This window comes from Leopardus geoffroyi, chromosome B2, assembly GCF_018350155.1.
Source record: "Leopardus geoffroyi isolate Oge1 chromosome B2, O.geoffroyi_Oge1_pat1.0, whole genome shotgun sequence".
Classification (NCBI taxonomy): Eukaryota; Metazoa; Chordata; class Mammalia; order Carnivora; family Felidae; genus Leopardus; species Leopardus geoffroyi.
In genome coordinates, this window is record NC_059332.1 from 64,554,185 (window position 1) to 64,577,409 (window position 23,225).

The window sequence follows — 23,225 nt, forward strand, 5'->3', positions numbered from 1 at the left end:
TATAATGCTTCACAGGAATATTTTACATATTTTGGATAATAATCTTTGTCAGATAAAATATAAAAGTATTTTCTTTAGTTTGTAGTTTTCTCTTTTATTCTTTTGCTGGGGTCTTTAGATAAACAGAAGTTCTTAATTTTGTTTCATTTATCAACACTTTTTTTTTTTTTTCAACGTTTATTTATTTTTGGGACAGAGAGAGACAGAGCATGAACGGGGGAGGGGCAGAGAGAGAGGGAGACACAGAATCGGAAACAGGCTCCAGGCTCTGAGCCATCAGCCCAGAGCCTGACGCGGGGCTCGAACTCACGGACCGCGAGATCGTGACCTGGCTGAAGTCGGACGCTTAACCGACTGCGCCACCCAGGTTCCCCTCAACACTTTTCTTTAGAAAGTTTTTCCTATCCTGAAGGCATGAAGATATTCTCTGTTTTCAATGTGATGGGTTTTTGTTTTGTTTTGTTTTTTTGGTTATCAAATGATCCTTTATTGAAATAGTTTCCTTTATAGGTTTTAACTAGCTGGGCATTTCACTACACCACTACTGATGTCATCTATGATATCACAAGGGTGGCAACCATCACATTGCAGCCCACAGACTGGGCAATTCCCAGGATTTCTTTAATGGTTCCAGAGAGTTCTCTGGCTAGAGATTGGTGCCACATCTGTTGACAACCCCATCAAAAGTGGTATTTCCACTGTGTTTAGCATTTTTACACTTCTTTCTGCCTCTTGGCAGTTCCTTGAGGGCTTTGATAATCAGGGCAGAAGCATAAGGCACCATTTCAATCCAGGAATGTTTGTTCTGAATGGTCACTTTCACTGTAATCCTCAGACCCTTCCAATCACCTGATGTCTTAGCAATATCATCACCAACCTTCTTTGTAGACAGGGCCAGGGCAGATGGCGCTCCCTATGAGTACACCTCTAGTATATGACTTTGATCTCATTGGGGTCAAACTTAGGAAGCATGGTGGAGGCACCTGATGTCAGATGAACCTTCGCCTCCCCCTAGCTGAAAGCCTAGAGTCTATGTGATATTTTATTATTACCATTCACATGGACATATATATCCCACTTTCCCCAGAATTGAGTTTTGTATCTTATGTGAAGTAGGATATCAAGAATATCCTATGGATATGGATATTCCATATGGTCAATATAGATAACCAATTGACCCAACATCATTATTTAAAAAAAACATTTTTCTCATTATTTTTTATACTTTATAAGAAAACAAATGGTCTCGCATGTGTCTATTCTCTTCCGGGTGTCTATTTGTCTAATCTTGTGCTAATACCCAACTGTCTTAACTACTGTAGCTTTGCAATACACCGTGATAACCCTTAGAGCAAAGTTCTCCAATTTTGCTATTCTTCAAAATTAATTTGTCTTGTCTTAGTCCTTTACATTTCTATATATAGATAAATCAGATAATATTTTTTAATTTCCACAAAAATACTTTTTCATAGAATACAAGCTATAAATTAAGCATAGATAAAATTAATTAATTATAATTAAATTATAACATAGGCATTAACTCCTCGACATTGGCCTTTGAAACGAGTTTTTGGATTTGACTCCAGAAGCAAAGGCAACAAAAGAAAAAATAAACAAGGAGGGCTATAGCAAACTAAAAAGCTTCTGCACAGCAAAGGAAATCATCAACAAGATGAAAAGCTAATGTACTGATTGAGACAAAATATGAACAAGCCATATATATGAGAAAATATGTGCAAGTCAAAATATCCAAAATATTTAAAGAACTCATGCAACTCTGAGCAGAGAATTTGAAAAGACATTTTTTTTTTTCCAAAAAGACATGTAGATGGCTAACAGACACATGAACAGATGCTCAATATCACTAATCATTAGGGAAATGCAAATCAAAACCACAACGAGATATTATTTCACATCTGTTAGAAAAGCTAGTATGAAAAAGACAAGAAAAGGGGCACCCCCGTGGCTCAGTCGGTTAAGCGTCCAACTTCAGTTCAGGTCATGATCTCATATTCCTGAGTTCGGGCCCCATGACTGGCTTTGTGCTGATAGCTCAGAGCCTAAAGGCTGCTTCGGATTCTGTGTCTCCCTCTCTCTCTGCCCCTCCTCTACTTCCAATCTGTCTCTCTGTCTCTCAAAAATGAATAAACATTCAAAAAATTAAAAAGACAAGAATTAAGAAGTGTTGGTGAGGATAAGGAGAAAAGGGAACCCTTATGCCCTGCTGATGGGAATGTAAATTGGTATAGCCACTGTGAAAAACAGTATGGGGATTCTTCAAAAAATTACTAAAACTACCATATGATCCCGCAATTCTACTTCTAGGTATACCTGAAGGAAACAAAAACACTAATTTGAGAAGATATATGTACCCTCGTGTTCACTGCAATAGTATTTATAACAGCCAAGATATGGGAAAAACCTCTCTGTCCTTTGATGGATGAATGGATAAATAAGATGTAGTATATGTATACAATGGAATGCCATTCAGCCATATATAAAGAATGAAACCTTACCACTTGTGACATCATGCATGGACCTGAGAGCACTAATGCTAAGTGAAATAAGTCAGACAGAAAGACAAATATCATGTGGTCTCACTTATATGTGGAATCTAAAGACAAAACAACTGTGGGGCACTTGGGTGGTTCAGCTGGTTGAGTGTCTGACTCTTGATTTCGGCTCAGGTCATGATCTCACAGTTGTGAGATCAAGCCCCATCTTGGGGCTCATACCCCATGATCATGAGATCATGCTCAGAATGGAGCCTCCTTAAGATTCTCCCTCTCCCCCTCTCTCTGCCCCTCCCCACTCTAAGTAAATAAAATAAATAAAATAAAATAAAATAAAATAAAATAAAATAAAAATCAGCCAAGGAAACTAACAAAGACCAAGCTCACAAATACAAAGAACAGATTGGCTGTTGTGGGGCCCAGGGGTTAAAATGGGTGAAGGGGGTCAAAAGGTACAAACTTCCATATATAAAATGAATGAGTCATGAGGATATAATGTACAGAATGGTGACTAGAGTTAATAATACTGTATTGCATATTTGAAAGTGACTGAGAGGAAAATCTTAAGTCTTCATTATAAAACAAAAAATTAAAAGTTATAACTATGTATGATAAAGGATGTTAATGAGATTTATTGTGGTGATCAGTCATTATGTATACAAATATTGAATCATTATATTGTACACCTGAAACGAATACAATGTTATATGCCAAGTATACCTCAAAAAAAAAAAAAAGAGTAGAGGAAGGAGTTAAGATGGTGGAATAGTAGGGGGACCCTATGCTTGCCTCAACCCTGAGACACAGATAAATATCAAATCATTCTGAACACCCAAGAAATTGATGTCCAATTTCTTGGACTGAGAGATCAAATTGTACAACTAGAAGGAGAGAAAAGGCCATATCATGGAAGGTAGAAGGTGTGGAGATGTGATTTGGGGGAGAAAAGAATCATGGGTGCTGTAGAGGGGAGGGAGCCCTGATTATGGACAGAGGGTAGGGAGAGAGAGAGCAAACAACACACAGGGGATCACACAATAAAAACACTTCTCCAAAACCATTGACAGGAAAAATGAGAGGGGCTGATTATTGTGAATTTTTACAACCACTGGGGCTCAAAGACTGAAGTTTTAGAAGTCTGCACCATGGCCAGTGTGGAGCCCAGTGGGTGCAGTGGTGCTCCTGTGGAGAAGGAAGGTGGAGGCCCAGGAGTGGAAGGTGTAATCTGAGGATCTGCTGGGATGCACTGGGAGAGAAGGTTGTCCCTTCTTGGAGTGTATCTGGGAGAGATGGCACTGTATCTCAGGGGACAAAAGAGTCAGCAAGTGCTATCGTGCTACCCAGTTTCTTAGCATAGGGGCAGAGACACCTGCTGAGGGCAGCTAACCTGGACACCAGCTTTTTGCTGCACTTTACTCTAAACTCCAAGCTCCTACATGTTGGTGTGACTGCCCTTCTGGACGAACTGGCACCAGCCCCAGCACAGCAAGACCCTCCCCAGGGAGTTAGTGTGGGTCTGTGCCATGCCAGGTCCCTGAAGTTCAGAGTTTTGAAACTTAGCTTGTGTGCCTGAAATAAAAACACAGGTTCACTGTGCTGATGGGTGGGCGGATGGCGCAGATACAGATAGGGTGAAGGCAGAGAACTGAGGGATACCTGGAATACATGAGAAAGGGGAGATTGTTTGTTCTTCCGTGAGGGCTTCCTGAACAGTGGAAGCATAAACTCCCCTCTACGAGTTGAGAGAGTTGGCTGACGCCATTTTTCTCCCCCACCTACCAGCACTGACAGACTTAGTGAGCATCACAGTGCCCACAGTGGAGGCTGGAGCCACCTACACTAAGTCCCACACCCCTGTGCTCTGCAAGTGCTTCTTTACATGGGCAAGTATGCCTGAGAACCAGAGCAGCGGGCCCTTCCACAGAAGACCAGCACAAATGGCCTTGCACACACAAGTCTACTGACCACAGAGCGCTGCAAAGCTTCTGCTCCAGTAGAAATAGAGTTGGGGCTTTTTTAACAAGCAGACAGAGCACAACTAGTTAAAACTCACCGCATGCTGAATAAGGTCCAAACACTCCCCACTGCAGGAAAGTCCTCTACTGAGGACTGACTTGAGGGAAGGAGCAGCCAAAACACAGAATCAGAGCACACACATCATACACCAGAAATGCTTCCTAAAGTGCCAGGACCTGGACAATATATGACCTTTTCTTCGGAAAGCCATTACTCTTAGGAGAAGGAAATATAACAGGCTTTCCTAATACAGAGAAGAAGATAGAGAGCTAGACAAAATGCCAAGATGGAGGAATTCATCCCAAAAGAAAGAACAATAAAAGATCATGGCCAGGGATCTAATTGAACCAGATATAAATAATATCCCCGATCCAGAATTTAAAACAATAATCATAAAGATACTAGCTGGGCTTTAGGAATGCACAGTAGACTCCAGGGAACCCCTTACTACAGAGATAAAAGACCTAAAAACTAGTCAAGCCAAAATAAAAAATTCTATAACTGAGATGTGAAACCACCTGGATGTAATGACCACAAGAATGGAAGAAACAGGGGAGTGAATGCATGATACAGAAGATAAAATTATGGAAAATATTGAAGCTGAAAGGAAGAGGGAAAGAAAAATATTGGATCATAAATGTAGACTTATGGAACTGAGTAACTCCATAAAGCATAATAACGTTTGTATCATAGGAATCCCAGAAGAAGCAAAGAGGGAAGAGGGGGCAGAAGATTTATTTGAGCAAATTAGAGCTGAAAACTCCCCAATCTGGGGAAGGAAACAGACATTCAAATCCAGGAGGCACAGATAACTCCTATCAAAATCAACAAAAGCAGGATAACATCATGACATATTGTAGTAAAATTTGCAAAACACAGACATAAGGAAAAAATCCTGAAAACAGCAAGGGAAAAGGAATCCCTAACTTACAAGGGAAGACAAATAATGTTAGCAGCAGACCTATCCACAGGAACTTGGCAGGCCAGAAGGGAGTGGCATGATAAATTCAATATCTGAATGGGAAAAATATGCAGCCAAGAATACTTTATCCAGCAAGGCTGGATAGAAAATTTGAACAGACCCATAACCAGTAAAGAAATTGAATCAGGAATCAAAAATCTCCCCCCAAAAAAACAAAAGTCCAGGGCCAGATGGCTTCCCAAGGAAATTCTACCAAACATTTAAAGAAGAGTTAACACCTATTCTTCTCAAACTGTTCCAAAAAATAGAAATGGAAGGAAAACTTCCAAACTCATTCTATAAGGCCAGCATTACCTTGATTCCAAAACCAGACAAAGACCCTACTAAAAAAGAGAATTACAGGCTAATATGTCTTGTGAACATGAATGTAAAAATTTTCAACAAAATACTAGCAAATTGCATCCAACAGTATATTAAAAGAATCATTCACCATGATCAAGTGGGATTTATTCCTGGGCAGCAAGGGTAGTTCAATATTTGCAAATCAATCAACGTGATACACTGCATTAAAAAAAATACTTTCTCAACGGCTTTTTTGCATCTACTGGGAGGATCATATTGTTCTTATCCTTTCTTTTATTAATGCATTGTATCACATTGATTGATTCTTGATAAAAACCCTCAATAAAGTTGGGATAGAGGGAACATACCTCAACATCATATACAAAAGACCCACAGGTAATATCATCATCAATGGGGAAAAACTGAGAGCTTTTCCTCTATGGTCAGGAACAAGACAGGGATGTCCACTGTCACATTGTTAACAAAGTACTGGAAGTGGTAGCCTCAGCAATCAGACAATAAAACAAAATAAAAGGCATTCGAATCAGCAAAGAACAAGTCAAACTTTCACTATTTGCAGATGACCCAAAAGATTCCACTAAAGAATTGCTTCAACTGATACAAATTCAGCAGTCACAGGGTACAAAATCAATGTGCAGAAATCTTTTGCATTTCTATACATCAATAATGAGGCAACAGAAAGAGAAATCAAGGAATCAATCCTATTCACAACTATACCAAAAACAGCTCTGAAAACTATTAAAAAAACTTATGAAAAAAAACTGAAGAGAACACAAAAAAATGGCAAAACATTCCATGCTCATGGATTGGAAGAACAAACACTGTTAAAATGTCTATACTACCCAGAACAATCTACACATTTAATGCAATCCCTATAAAAATACCACCAGCATTTTTCACAGAGCTAGAACAAACAATCCTAAAATTTGTATGGAACCACAAAAGACTCCAAATAGCTAAAGCAATCCTGAAAAAGAAACACCAAGCTGGAGGCATCACAGTTCCAGATTTCAAGCTATATTAAAAAGCTGTAGTTACCAAGACTGTATGGTACTGACACAAAAACAGACACGTAGATAATGGAACAGAATAGAAAACCCAAAAATGGGCCCACAAACGTATGGCTAACTAATCTTCGACAAAGCAGGAAAGAATATCCAATGGGAAAAAGACTGTATCTTCAACAGATGGTGCTGGGAGAATTGGACAGCAACATGCAGAAGAATGAAACTGGACCACTTTCTTACACCACACACAAAAAATAAATTCAAAATGGATGAAAGACCTAAATGTGAGATAGGAAACCATCAAAATCCTAGAAGGAAACACAGGCAGCAACATCTTTGATCTCGGCTGCAACAACTTCTTACTAGATACTTCTCCTGAGGAAAGAGAAACAAAAGCAAAAGTGAACTATTGGGACTTCATCAAGATAAAAAGCTTCTGCACAGTGAAGGAACCAATCAACAAAACTAAAAGGCAACATTCAGAATGGGAGAAGATATTTGCAAATGACATGTCTGATGAAGGATTAGTATCCGAAATCTATGAAGAATTTATCAAACTCAACATTGAAAAAACCCACAAATCATCCAGTGAAGAAATGGGCAGAAGACATGAATAGATACTTTTCCAAAGAAGACATCCAGATACTAACAGACACATGAAAAGATTCTCAACATCACTCATCATGAAGAAAATAGAAATCAAAATCACAATGAGATACCATCTCACACTGTCCAAATGGCTAGAATTAACAAGGAGGCAATAGATGTTGGTGAGGATATAGAGAAAGGGGAATTCTCTTACACCGTTGGTGGGAATGCAAACTGGTGCAGCCACTCCGGAAAACACTAGGGAGATTCCTCAAAAAGTTAAAAATAGAAATACCCTGTGACCCAGCAATTGTACTATTAGGTACTTACACAAAGAACACACAAATACTGTTTCAAAGGGGCACATGCACCCCAATGTTTATATCAGCACTATAAACAGTAGCTAAATTATGGAAACAGCCCAAATGTCCATTAGCTAATGAACGGATAAAGAAGTTGTGGTATATACACACAATGGATTATTGAGGAGGGCACTTGTGATGAGCACTGGGCGATACATATATATAAATGATCAATCACTAAATTCTACTCCCAAAACTAATATTACACTGTATGTTAACTAACTAGAATTTAAAAACTTGAAACATCAAAAAACACACAAAAAATGGTATGACCCATAAATAAAACTGCTAAAAATTTTTTAAAAAGAAAAAAGAGTAGATACAATTTAGACCCTGAAACCATGCCAATAAACTTTGCACTCTTAAAAGTTAGGTAAGTTATAATTTATTTCTAAAAATATCTGAAGTTAACTAGTATTTAAAAAAATTTTTTTATATTTACTTATTTTTGAGAGAGCACAAGTGGGGGAGGAGCAGAGAGAGAACGAGACATAGGATCTGAAGCAGGCTCCAGGCTTTGAGCTGTCAGCACAGAGACCGATGTGGGGCTCAAATCCACAAACCGTGAGATCATGACCTGAGCCGAAGTCAGACACTTAACCTACTGAGCCACCCAGGCGCCCCTGAAGTTATCTAGTATTTTCATCCACTTCTCGAACCCAAGAATCTAACTACACATCAAGTATGGGTTGATATCTATTTTCCAACACCTTGGGTTTTTTTGTCACGAAGTTATCTGACTATAGTATTCTAAATTGAAAGTTCCCCTCATTACATGGAAATTATCTATTGTTTAACGGCATCTATTTTTGCTGGATAGAAATCTGCTTGGTTTAATGTTTAATTACCATTTTTACCATTACCATTTAGTAATCTGTCTTTTCTCCCAGTACCTGACACAAGTGTCTCTTAATTCTTGATTTTTCCTAGTTTAACTATGATGGGTCTAAGTGTGAATATGTTTTCAATAATCCTTCTTGGTTCTTAGAGTTCACTTTCAATTTGAGGATGCATGTCTTTATTCAATTGTCAAAAATTCTTAATTTTTTTCTCTTTCTTACTTTTTTGTGATTCTATTATTTCCTTTTGGAAGTCTTATTTGCCTTTTAGTCTATCCTATATATTTCTTAAAATATATTTTTTTGTCTAAATTAGGGCGCATTTGAGAGTTAAAAGGAATGCCGCTGATAATTACATCATTTAACATTTTTTTCAGATTTTATTCCTTATGCTGTGATCTTGGTGAATCCTCAGTAATACTTTCCAATTTATTATTTTCTTTTATTGTTCCAAAGTTTACCAAATGCTTAGAATTTTTATTTCAATCAATAGATTTTTAATTTCCAATGTCTAGTCCTTCTACTTTTAACTTATCTGACTTGTTTCATTCTGTTTTTTTACTGTCTTTATATAATTTTTTACATTATATATATATATATATATATATATATATATATATATATATATATATATAATTTTCATTTTAATCCTTAAGCATTCGAAACATGTGTTTTCTAAAGCTTTGGCTGGATAGTTTCATAAAATTTCACCTGGAATGAAATTTTGTTACAATTGTTGATTTTTGGCTAGGTCACATTCATAGCATTAGAATTCTCCTTGTTTTGAAATTTTGTTTTGCAGCCTCATTTTGAATGAGATATCCATCCCTCTTTCTTCTTTTTCCTCACACTTCTCTGTCCAGTGGTTTTGGAGCTTTGTTCTCTCAACTTCCTGAACCTCAGCTTTAACCCAGATACTGTACACAATTGCAGAACACCTGCCTGTGGTCTCAGTAGGGACAGGACCATCAGGTCTCTGGCCATGGGCATTTGGCCCAGTTCCTTAGGTGCATGAAGTGTTTGGTCCTCCTGCTTTTGAAGCAGTCTACAGTCATCACCCCAGGTAGTGGGGGGCTGCATACTTCCAACCTCCGTTCACCAGAAGGAGCCTCACCTTGCTCCTGTTTTCAAACCTGGCTCCAGTCTTCGGATTTCCATGGAACACCTTCAGTTTGCCTTCACTGAACTGCCAGCGGCCACTGCCTGCTTCAGGACTAGAGCCCAGCATTCCTGTGACCTCGGATCTACCCGGCTCTGCATTTTTCTTCTATTTCTGTACACAGCAATGCTTAACAGGTTTTGAACCTGTGTTTTAGGTGTTTCCTTTTATATCTTTATATACTTTTGCTATGTATTGGATCCAGGGGGTACATTAAAGCAGGAACTAACTGTTCTATTGTGACCAGAGTAGATACAATTTTAAAATAAAGAAGTACACTGTATTTTTCTTAAGCTAAAACAGGTGATGGTAAAATATCCAGATTTACCAAATTTGGAGGACATTCAGAGGTATGTATTCTTTGTGTAAGTCTCTGAAACATTTTTATAAACGTGCAAAAATGGTAGTACTAAATGGGATGAACAGAACCTTTTGTCCATCGGATTGTTTAAAATATTTTTTGCCAAACTGCAGTTATTTCTTTCCTAAATTATATCATATGGAAATCCTTTCTATTAGCAGAAGCACTTTCTGGTACTATATGACACTGTGACTTGTCTATTTTGAAATGAGACCTATATTACTCAGAAAGACAAAAGATTAAATTTTCCATGGAAAGTAATTATGGACTCTGCAGAAAAAAAAAAAAAAAAAAAAAGAAGGACAGAGGAAAAAGCACATTCACTCCAGTGTTTTGAATGGTGCCTGGCCCTTAGTAAATACTTGTGGAAAAAATGAAAGGATCTGAGACTCACATCATTGCTGGTTAGCACTATGGAGTCAAGGGATTCGGGTAGGGAACACAGCGTGGATGGGACAGAGATGAGCACAGCATCAGGGCTCACAGATCTAAGGTAATGGATCAGGTAAGAGGGAGAGGTGAAGTGAAGCACAAAGTTAGTATAATTGTCAGGGTGTTTGTTGTTTTATAACCTGGTTGTAAAAAACAGTGATTTTTTTATTTTGACATTTTTATGTGGTTGTGAGTTTTCTGAGTCACATCAAAACCATTATGTCAACTCAGCCATGTCTAAATGTCCTGCTTCCCATTTTGAGCCTATTTTCCTGAGCTCTACTCGTCACTCAGGGATGAGGAGACAGGCCACAGTGTGAGGTTATATATAGATATCCTCCATACTGTGAAGGGAACACATTTGGAGGGAAGAAGTACATGAGTCATCCCCGGCTGCAGTCTCTGGACTGTGGAACCTAAATAGAAGGTCCATTCAAGGCTATATTGGAATGAATAGCAGTTTCTAGCAACACAGCTTTACCAATCTTTATCTCGGCCAAGCCCCTATGGGACAAACAAGAGAATAGGCTGGATCTTAAGGAATCAGCCAGGAGTGACTATGGTTGAGTCACGGTAGCCTCAGCTCGAGCTCTGCTACCATCTTAGCCCCTGTGCACAACAGCAGTGGGGTTTCGGCTTCTGAACTGCTTATGTGGGAAACAGGTAAGGACCTCTCTTGGAATTACTTACTCCCAAGGCCCATTCCCAAGAGAAGAACTCTTCAGTAACTACTGACTCAACTACTTTATCATATTAAAGGAAACTACAGTATGTGAAAATATTTTAATGCACAGGTCTCATTTAGCAGTACAAAGTTTTCTCCCCGTCATTGTATATTCTAAGTGACAACATACTCTACAGCTGAACACAAATATGTTCCGTTTAATTCTTCCCAGGTTGACACTTGCTCTCAACTTATTAGCCAAAGACTGATGATGATAGTAAAGAGAACTTTGAGCAATCTCCTGAATAGGTGGGGAAACCAGTTCCAGCAGGTTAAAATGACTCCTACTTCTTAGACTGGTTTCTAGGGACTCAGAATCTATATAAACACTGTGAGGAAGTTGGACCAAGACTAAATCAATCAGAATTAAAGACTGTACAAGAAAGACGGGGAGGGGAGTTACACCACAAATTCTCATGTCTCTTGGCTTTATTGCCACAGTATTTCAAAAGGGTCATAGTTGCGGGGCACCTGGATGTCTCAGTCGGTTGAGTGACTTCGGCTCAGGTCATGATCTCATGGTTCATGGGTTTGAGCCCCATGTCGGCTCTGTGCTGACAGCTCAGAGCCTGGAGCCTGCTTTGGATTCTGTGTCTTCCTCTCTCTCTGCCCCTCTCCATCCCCCTCTTTCTCAAAAATAAAAATGAAACCTTAAAAAAATTGTTTAAAAGGGGTCACAGTTGCTTCTTTAATTTGTGTCATTGAAAAGGATCAGCCAGGGCAATGGTTTATTCATCCATGTGATTCATATATTATCTCAACAGGGAGGCAAAGCATTTATGTTTGTTTAGTGCTTTGTGCATGGGATTTTCCTTCCACTATCTCAGTTTTCCCTCACATTTTCCCATACAGCTTATCATTTTACATATAAGGAAATTACGGATGGGAGGTAAATAAGTTCGCCAAGGCCATCAGCTTTAAGTATGAGAGCTAGTACTGAAACTCAGGAAGGCCATATAGTATAATGGGTAAGAGGGTGGAATGTTGAACCCAGCTTTCCATTTAGTCACTTCTGTCTGGCTTTTGTCAAGCTACTCAACCTACCTGTGCCTCAGTTAACTCAGTTTTAAGTTGGAAATAATAATCATACCTCCTCCTGAGGTTGTTATAAGAATTTATAGCATAGTTTGACACATAGTCATTTTTGCTTATAATTGGTGGGAGTATAAATGGGTATTTCCTCTTTGGGAAGGCAATTTGGTATTTGCTTAAATGGGAAGTCTAATACATCATCATTATTATGGTTGTTAAAATTGAAATATGATTGAGAAATATATGAAAAAACTTATCCTCCAGATATACTCACACACATGCATAAAAGTATTTATACAGGATGTTCATTTTGGCACCATTAGTAATAGCAAAAATTGGGAAAACAGAAACGTTAATTAGGAACAGATTATATCAAGATACACAAAATGTACTATATGACCTCCAAGGTATATTGCTAACTGAAAGAAAAGGTGGCATATTATTTGCACAATTCTGCCATTTGGATTTGAGTGTGTGTAATACAATATCAATACTTATATGTACATTAAGTATATCTTGAATTATATACAAGAAACTCTTTACCATTGGTAGGCTTTGGAAAAAGAGGTTGAAGAGTTAATTTTTTATGCAATTTTTTAAATACAATGGAACTAATTTTTAAAAATACTACAGTATTGCATTATTAAACAAATGAGAATTATTAGTTACTCATGGGCAGTTGGATTGACTTAATCCCCCAATCTTGGTAGGCAAGACCCTTTTAGTGAAATGTAGGGGCTTGTAAGAACCAGACTGTCCACGTAAAGCAGCTATAATCAATTCTGAGATCCAGAGGATGCCTCTGAGTATCAAAGAAAGACTGGAACTCACTATACTTTTGTCAGCACAATTAGGATTTAAAATAAACATCTAGCATCTGTATTTCTTTCATATCTTATGACTCTCCTATCTAAATTCTACTATTTCTTCTGCCTCATCTCTGTATTAGTCGGCTCAGACTGCTATAACAAAATATCATGACTGGATGGCTTAAACAGCAGGAATTTATTTCTCACAGTTCTGGAGGCTAGCAAGTCCAAGATTGAGGAGCTGGCTGATTTAGTTTCCTGAATTCTCTGGTGAGGGCCTTTTTTCTGTCTTGCAGATGGCTGCCTTCTCACTGTTTCACATGGGGTGGGATTAGAGGAAGCTCTCTCACATCTCTTCTTATAAGGGCACTAATCACATCAAGCGGCCACACACCCTTGTGACCTCATCTAAACTTGATTACTCACCAAGAGTCACATCTCCAAATACCATCATATTAGGAGTTAGAGCTTCAATATGTGAATTTTGTGGGGACACAATTCAGTCTATAGCACTTTTACTTGAGCTGAAATATTAAGCTTATTAAGTTTTATAGTAGGATACTGTCTTATCAGCTTATTGTTTTATAAAATTTATGGAATTTCCTTAATCAGCCGTACGGAATGCCTGTAATCCAGGTCAATTGCCTAGAGCACATACTCTTAAACAATATGTACTTAAATGGTGCATACTGAAACTCTGGTAGAAAAGTGGTTAAGACAGATTGTCTCGGGTTATGCATCTATTCACTACTGTATATACTCCAAATTCTCCTAATGTCTTTTCCTTAAAAAGGTCTTCCCTGACACTAGATGGAAAGAAGAGGACATCCTCCACCCCTTTAACCCTTGATAGGTCTAAGAAGAAAATTAACACTGCTATCACAATTTGTAACTATTTTATTTTTGTATCTTTTTTACTTTATTTTATGACTCCTGTACAAACCGTAAGCTCCATGAAGGCCGGGACTATGCCTATTTCGTTCACAAGTGTGTCCCCAAGCCAGCACAAACACTCGCTAAATATGAACCAATGTTCTTGGATCAAGTTAGATCATAAGAAGGTACATTTTCAGACAGTGACATGTCATTGCTTTTGTAGAACTGTCTCTCAGTTGTTGGCCATGGATTTTTATCTTGGGTTACTTTCAAAACTAACCACGTAAATTTAGCTATTCATTGTGAAACCAATATTGATGTTGTTTTTGATATTCTATTCCTGCTATTGTCACACAGGAGACAGGTTTCTCCCAGGAAACTTTTATCCCCCAAACATTTATAGGTGATTATTTTACATTATAAATTATAAAACACTCATTAAATATAATTAAGTTTCCATCCTTATCATGGCTAGGAGAAAACTCCAGGTTTTATGCTCAAACATAGCCACCCTGTGGACTCTTATTGTAGGCTTCCCTCTCCCACTTTAGGTACTGTTTTATGAGTCTTATTGTAAATAACTCCTCCTTTGAATAATTCATCTCAAATGAAATAAAATGTAAGTACACTACATTGATGAAAATAAGTTATATTATATTGGTTTTATTTGTGTTATCATTTTCCCATTTTACTAGGTTTTTTCTGCTAAGATTTGGGTCCATGACATATTTTGGTTTCTGGCTCAATACTATCAGCATCTGGTCTCCCTTTGTCCTTACTCTTTTCTCTATTTTCTCCTGTTCCCTCCCACCAAAATGCTGTTACCAAAGACATCTTTCTTTCCCATTATGCCACTGTGGCTGCCACCTCCTCTATCATGAACTGTCCCATAAGATCCTACAGTGTACCATGTGCACTTGTTTCCTTGGGGTGTGCCTGCTTCTTCTTTGTCCTATTTCTAGAGTTCTCTTGGTTTCATCTTCTCTACAATACCTCTAATGCTCCCGTAACACAAACTGTTACCAATAGAAAATCCACGTCATTTATTTCTGCTGTAATAACCCTTCAAATCCATTTACTGATAAAAATAATTTTAAACCTTAGGAATAATACTCATCTATCACTATCCAGATTTTCTATATTCATAGATTAGATTATAATTATAGTGCTTTATTTCACTAGTTTTATTGATAAATAGTCCTATGTAATTGTAAATCAAGAATTAGAAGTAGTCCCTTAACCATCTCTTATCCAAACCAAAACTATATATTATTTAATATGTAGTATATATATACTATATAGCACGAAGACACATGCATATACACTTTCCTCAAAATCCTTTCAGAATGACATAAAATAATAAATTTACCAAAAGACAAAATGATGAGAGGGAATTAGAAAACTGGGAAAACATACTGTTAATCTGGCAACTGATTAACTACTTTTCTGTTAAGTATAAGGTAAGAATTCAAGTCTGAGAAGAACTAAGTTTGAATCTTTCACATTAAGCTTCCTCAAGTGTACAGGTAGTAAAATGAATTATAATTGAGCATAGTGTTCCAAATTCATTACTTAGAACATAACATAGCAGGTACTAAATTGAATTGAAGAATGAAACTAAAGAAGATATCATAGGAAGATAAACTAGAATCTTGTAAAATTAAAGACCCTGTTTTTCATATAAATTGTTTAGTTGAACTTGCTTAACTAGGAGTGTGGAAGAAAATTGCAAAGTGTCTTTACTTTAGACATGGTTGTATTCACTAACATGCTTCAACCTGGTAATAAATCAGTCTGGGAACCTTTTACATAAAGGGATGTCAGTATATATTAGCTTTTACATTTTATCGTAAGTAGTATCATCATAAAATATTTAATCAAGACACTAAAGCTGTCAAAGTAGGTAGATAATTTGAGACCTGGTCTGTTAAAAAAAAATCCAATTCTTTCATGTCGGGATTTTTCCTAGTTATATAAATTTTGATCTGTGACTTTACCAGAACTTGCCACAGTAACAACAATAGATAACTCGTTTACAAATTATAACTATAACAAATGTTTGGCAATCAGAGATGCTAATTAAATACTTTGGTTAGAAACTAACAAGAACAGACTGAATTTAAGGAAAATAAACACCAAAATGCTTTGTCCTATTTTGTTCTGCAACAACAACAAAATATTCTTACCATATAGATGGTTTTTTCTATTCTTTCTTTTTTATTTAGGTTATCTTTCCATATATTTTTCACTTGTTTCATGGATTTGGATGATGATGATGATGATAATAATAATAATAATAATAATAATAATAATAATGGTAATTTGACTTTACCTACAAGATCAACATTGATCTTTTCCACACTCTTCTTAGGCAGGGAGAGAGGAAACAGATAAAGAAACTGAAAAACTGAAACCTAGAAAGGTCAATGGGTGTCCCTTCTGCCCTGGCTTCATATATTCAGAAGGCAACAAGTGCTCATCTTTTGGCTGCTTGTCAGCCATCTTGCTTGCCTCTTTCTAGTGGAGGATCCTTGTTTTCCTTTTCACTGGCTCTTTGACTCACAGCCTGCACCAGTTAACTGTTTCCTGCCTGGGGCTCTTCTTGCCTTCTTCTATGACTGTTTTAGCTCTGCATTTCTGAGTATGATCTTCGACTTTAATATTTGTTCTTTGCCTCCATACAACCACAGAGGCCCTGAAAGCCACTTCCTGCCATCTGCCCAAGTTCCTTGAGCCTGTGTCAGCCAGGTCAGCTCTCCAACCATGAGAGGAAGATCAGATTTCCTGCCATGGAGCAATGAAATCTGGATGATAATGCCATTGAAAGCACTTTTGGAAAATGCCATTCAAATTGTTAAAAATGACAGCCATCACAAATTCTTGACTATTTTCAGTCATTACCAGCCTGGCTACATTGATCAAACAAACATATTGTGAAGGTAGATATGTGAATTCCTCTTACTTTTTAAAACTGAAGTAATGAATTCCCCAGGTATAGACTTCAAACATCTGTTGACTTAATTAGAGAAGAAATGCTTCATGGATGAATTCTTTTCTTAAACTTGGTTGTCTTTTCAACAGATGATACAGCTAAAACAATAGGTATGGAGCAGGTGTGGGGTAGTCTGAGTCCGAGCTCGCGTTTGGCAAAAATCTGACTACAGAGTGAAGTCATTAAAGATGTTGTCAGTGAGATTGATGATGTTACACATTCTGAACCGGTCCTTGACAAATAATATAAAATGCACACTTCTTCTCCAAAGACACATCATGAAATGTAGCAAAATGTAACACATAATACACCCTTTTTTCAGGGGCAAGGATTTTATTAGTTAACTGAGGCACATTCAGATTGAGTGAAGACAGGTTCTGAAATAATTCTACTAAAATATGTCATTGTAAATGGTTCAGAGTCAAATGGAAAGAGAAGCATGAATGATTTAAAAGGGGGTGTTTAGCACACAATCCTCCTCCAGAGTATGATTCCCCTTCCATGTTGGAGTGGGGAAGGGAGGCCTTGCAGAAACAGGTCCCAAGGGTTGTGAGATCATGGATAATAAACCTGCCTCCAGAGTGCCTGCCAGTCCATGTGTTGATCTGCGTTTCTTAAGCAGGAGTGATATGCCTTGTCATGTGAAGAAATCAGAGGCATATCTTCCCAGATGGATTGGGTCACATTTTACCTCCTCTGCCTCCAAGTTGTTGCCTTTAAGTTGGTGACTTAAAATATTATTTTGTATTAAAAGAGAAAGAGAGGAGCGCCAGGTTGGCTCAGTTAAGCATCCACCTTCAGCTCAGGTTATGATCTTATGGTTCGTGAGTTCGAGTCCTGCATCTGGCTCTGTGCTGACAGTTCAGAGCCTGGAGCCTGCTTTGGATTCTGTGTCTCCCTCTATCTCTGCCCCTCTCCCGCTCACACTCTGTCTCTCTCTCGCGCTCTCTCAAAAATAAATAAACGTTAAAAAATTTTTAAAGAGAAACAGATATATGATATATAATTTTAAGTTTCCATGTACTTTTAAAATAAAGAATAATAGGGGCGCCTGGGTGGCTCAGTCGGTTTAGTGTCTGACTTTGGCTCGGGTCATGATCTCATGGTTCGAGGGTTCAAGAGTTCGAGTCCCGCATCAGGCTCTGTGCTGACAGCTCAGAGCCTGGACCCTGCTTTGGATTCTGTGTCTCCTTCTCTCTATGCCCCTCCCCTGCTCATACTCTATCTCTCAAAAATAAACATTAAAAAAATTTTTAATTAAAAAACTAAAGAATAATATTCAAAGAAATCTTGTGCTTGCATTGATTGACCATCTCTTCAACTAACGGGATGCATTTACCTTTGATTTAAGGATACTTATACAGACATGCTGAAAAAGAATGGAAAGATATTAAAAAAAACTGTGTATCTACATATGGAGTCAGAATGGACAGGTAAAGAACAACCTTAGGAAGACTGGAGCAACTCTAGAAACCAAGGCTGAAATCCATGCAAGTCTGAATAAATAAGCTAGTTCTCTTCCTTATTTCCTACCTGCCTCTTTTCCATAAAACTAAAGCAGAAAGTCATTGAGTCTCAGGGTTCAGAGAGACTTTTTAGGGCCATTGAATCCAATCTTATTACATAAACATTCCACAAGAGTCTTAAGAAGTGGTTTTCAAGTGTCTTCTGGAATACTTTCAAAGACAAAGAACTCATTACTATTTAAGGAAGCTCTTTCTACCTTCCAGGAATGGGAATTGTTTAGAAGTACAGGGTCCATTGAACACTGGTTTCTAAAGTCAGATAGCAAGAAGGAAAATGGGCCTAAGAAATCTATTTATCCTGCCTTCTCATTCACTGCTTTATTCACAAAACTTTAGTAGAAATACTTGATTATAAATTGGTCTAAAGGAAACTGACTTGGCAGCTGTAAGGGAGGTCCTAATTCAAGCCAGAGGGAAAAGAACAGATGACATCATAGGAAGTTATGAAATCTAATTCAGCAGAGAAACAGTCAGAGAATTGACCACAACCTCAGACAACTCACTCCACTAGTGGCTCATAGGGCTTTTTTACTGAAGAATATTTCCTCCTTTGTTCCTCATTTTCCTCTCCTGGGTTCAAGAGTTTGCAGGTGTCCCAGATACACACCATTACCTTGTTGGTGGGGGGGTAATATTTTGAAGTTATTGTCCTATTTTTGAATCAACAAAATTAAAGAATCTACACTAAATCACAAGCAATTCTGGCATTCTACAGAAAATTCTACAAAAAAACAAAAATTACAGTGATTCTATAATTACCCTCAATTCTAGAGAGTAAACTGCATGTCACTTTCAAGTAAAAAAAAGGAACTTAGGACATCATTTTGAAGTGATAAAAGCATTGCACTTATAATTAAGCCATGGATTCTTCTCTCTTATCAAGCACAGAACTTCTTATAAACATTTTATTTGTATTTTATACATTTGTTTCATAATATCCACCACTCTAGGATATCATCACCAGTCCCTTTTAAAATTTTTTTTTTCAACGTTTTATTTATTTTTGGGACAGAGAGAGACAGAGCATGAACGGGGGAGGGGCAGAGAGAAAGGGAGACACAGAATCCGAAACAGGCTCCAGGCTCTGAGCCATCAGCCCAGAGCCCGACGCGGGGCTTGAACTCCCGGACCGCGAGATCGTGACCTGGCTGAAGTCGGACGCTTAACCGACTGCGCCACCCAGGTGCCTCATCACCAGTCCCTTTTAATGCCATATTAACTGGAAGTCTATACAAAGATAGGATATGTATGAAAGCCAACCAAATTTGGGGATCTACAGACTGACATTTAGCTCCTACTCACCAACTAACATGAAGGCTTATAGAGGAATGTGCCTGGGCCACGAATATGCATAGAATTCTCCATCAAATCTCTTCCTATTAGGGACACCATGAGGAAAATCATCCTATTCAAACAATAGCAGAAGAAATTCTAGTGATCCAAACCTTTTTAAAGCATGACTAGACATCCTAGGATAAGGAGACATGTGAGAAATACCACCAGCATTAAAGAGAACAAGCAAGGCCAACATACAAAACACTGACTTGAGGAATTAATAATAATCTGAGGTATAAACTATCTTGAATTTACATATACTAAGTTCTCCATTCTAACAGCCTTAAGAGGTAGATACAGTATTACCTCATTTTATGGAAGAAGAAATTAAGGTACGGTGCAGCCACAGGCCTGGCTACACATGCAGGGAACAGTCTGTTCCTTCTATGAAGCGTCCCCTGTGCGAACCCGTAGGCCCACCTGGCTAGAGTGGCTCCGCATGTCTAAGAGAAAAGAATTCAGAATGGAATTCGATCATCTCAGCTTCAAAACAGAAAGCTGAAAGCTACTGGGAATGAGAAAGCTAAGATAATTTTTAAAGCAGAAAATTTTTTTAAATCAAATTATTAGCAGAAAAAGATAGTCTTTTCTACAACCAAAAAAAAAAGGAACTATTATTGAGCATATTGTAGTGGAAGAATTGGAATATAAATTATTGGCAGGAAACTAGGAAGAGCGAAAATCTAGCAACAATTGGCCAAAATGCATAATAATGTAAAGAGACTCCAGCATTAGTGAAAAGAAGTGAAAATTACACATAATTTTATTGAAAGCTCAGAGAAATAATGGAAACCATTGAAAATGCAATGAACACTCTTAAATAAGAGCAGAGGTTGATATATGAAGAGCTTATTAAAGAAGAGAAAACAACCAATGACTTGAGTGCCATATCCAGAAAAACTGACACACAGGCTTTGGATCACTCAGAAACACAGAGTTTTCACAGCCACGTCCAGAAAAGTTCCTGTAGACAAAGTACCATCACACGCTTTCAAGAGAAGTGCAGATTCTGAAAAATTCTTTCAGCAAACCGGAGGATGACATGGGCACTGGACAATTATGATTACCAGAACTTTGTAAAAGTGAGAAACAAACATAAACAGAAGCCAACATTAAAGGGAGAAGTTCCTTTTTTTTTTTTAATTTTTTAAATGTTTTTATTTGAGAGAGAGAGAGAGAGATAGCACATGAGCAGGGGAGGGGGAGAGAGAGAGAGAGAAGGAGGGAGGGAGAGAGAGAGAGAGAGAGAGAGAGACAGAGAGAGAGAGAATCTGAAGCAGTCTCCAGGCTCTGAGCTATCAGCACAGAGCCCGATGCGGGGCTTGAACTCATGAGATATGAGATCATGACCTGAGCTGAAGTCAGACGCTTAATTGACTGAGCCACCCAGACTCCCCTGGGAGAAGTTCTTAGAACACTACCCTGGAAGAACATAGTATGAAGTGTAACAGCAGAAGAAAATTATAGAAAAATTCTGTTTCTAGAATAAAGAGAAATAAAGCCTGTTAAGAACTGTAAAACTAAGGGGTGCCTGGGTAGCTCAGTTGGTTAAGTGTCTGATTCTTGATTTCAGCTCAGGTCATGATCTCATGATTTGTGGGCTCCAGGCCCATGTCAAGCTTTGGGCTTATAGCACAGAGCCTGCTTGGCATTCTCTCTCTCCCTCTCTCTCTACCCCTCCCTGGCTCACTCTCTCTGTCTCTCAAAATAAATAAACTTATAAAAAAAAAAAAAAAAGAACTGGAAAACAAACTGGAAAACTGCAAAAAGGTAGGGAGTTTCCAAGTTAAAGACAGATGATATACTTCTGCTTGTTCGTGATAAACAAGAAGATGATGAAAGTAAAAAGAGGAACAAAGAAGAAACAAATTTCCAGTTGAAGCTTGCAAAAAACAGGAACAGGAAAGTATATAAATGTCAATGAAATACATTTTTCATGTTTAAAAGAAGTTAAGAGAATGAGAAAAATGTAGCAGAAAGAGCATGGATGCTCATTGAAACTAAAGTTACTAGTAGAAAGTTACACCCAGGAGAAGAAAAAATAGGAAGACTTTTGCGGCTTGAAAAGGAGATATGGGGAAAGGCAGAAAAAAGGAAAACTGCTGCCAGGTTTCAAGAAAGAGATTTACATAAACTTGAATAAAAATTTCTAGATAGGCAGGGTGCCTGGGTAATTCAGTCTGTTGAGTGTTCCACTCTTGATTTAGGTTCAATTCATGATCTCAGGGTTGTAGGGTCGAGCCCCATGTCAGGCTCTGCACTGAGTGTGAAGCCTGCTTTGGATTCTCTCTCCCTCTCCCTCGGTCCCTCTCCCCACTCACTCTCTCTCTCTCTCTCTCTCTCTCAAATACAAAAAAGAAAGAAAGAAAGAAAGAAAGAAAGAAAGAAAGAAAGAAAGAAAGAAAGAAAGAAAGAAAGATAGATAGATCTAGATAGGCAAAGGAAGAGGAGAGGGCAGAAAACCAAGAAGACTGGAAAAATTAATAGTGAAAACATGCTAGTAGATATCCCAATACGCTTTACAAACTTATCAAAGTTTGGAAAGAATGGACCAAATATATAGGACCAAGTTCTGGGACACTTCTGCCTATTCCCCACTGGGCACAGGATACTGTTTTAAAGGAATAAACAGAGACCCAGAAAGAGCTCCTAAGTGTTAAAAATGCGAATAAGTTCTGGCACAAAACAGACACTCAGATCAATGGAACGAAATAGAGAACCCAGAACTGGACCCACAAATATATGGCCAACTTATCTTTGACAAGGCAGGAAAGAATATCCAATGGAATAAAGACAGTCTCTTCAGCAAGTGGTGCTGGGAAAACTGGACAATGACATGAAGAAATATGAACCTCGACCACTTTCTTACACCATACACAAAAATAAACTCAAAATGGATGAAAGACCTCAGTGTAAGACAGGAAGCCATCAAAATCCTCCAGGAGAGAGCAGGCAAAAACCCCTTTGATCTTGGCTGCAGCAACTTCTTACTCAACACGTCTTCGGAGGCAAGGGAAACAAAAGCAAAAAATGAACAATTGGGACCTCATCAAAATAAAAAATCTTCTGTACGAGTGAAGGAAACAATCAGCAAAACTAAAAGGCAACTGGCAGAATGGGACAAGATATTTGCAAACGATATATCAGTTAAGGGTTAGTATCCAAAATCTATAAAGAACTTATCAAACTCAACACCCAAAAACAAGTAATCCAGTGAAGAAATGGGCAAAAGACATGAATAGACACTTCTCCAAAGAAGACGTCCAGATGGCCAACTGACACATGAAAAAATGCTCAACATCACTCATCATCAGGGAAATACAAATCAAAACCACAATGAGATATGACCTCACACCTGTCAGAATGGCT

At 38.0% G+C, this 23,225-nt stretch overlaps 2 pseudogenes; one reads left to right on the top strand and one right to left on the bottom strand.

Annotated features, from left to right (window-relative positions):
- Positions 1–446: 446 nt before the first annotated feature.
- LOC123609753 lies at positions 447–996 on the bottom strand (annotated as a pseudogene).
- A 2,662-nt stretch (positions 997–3,658) lies between these two features.
- Positions 3,659–22,041, top strand: LOC123609911 (annotated as a pseudogene).
- Positions 22,042–23,225: the final 1,184 nt, after the last annotated feature.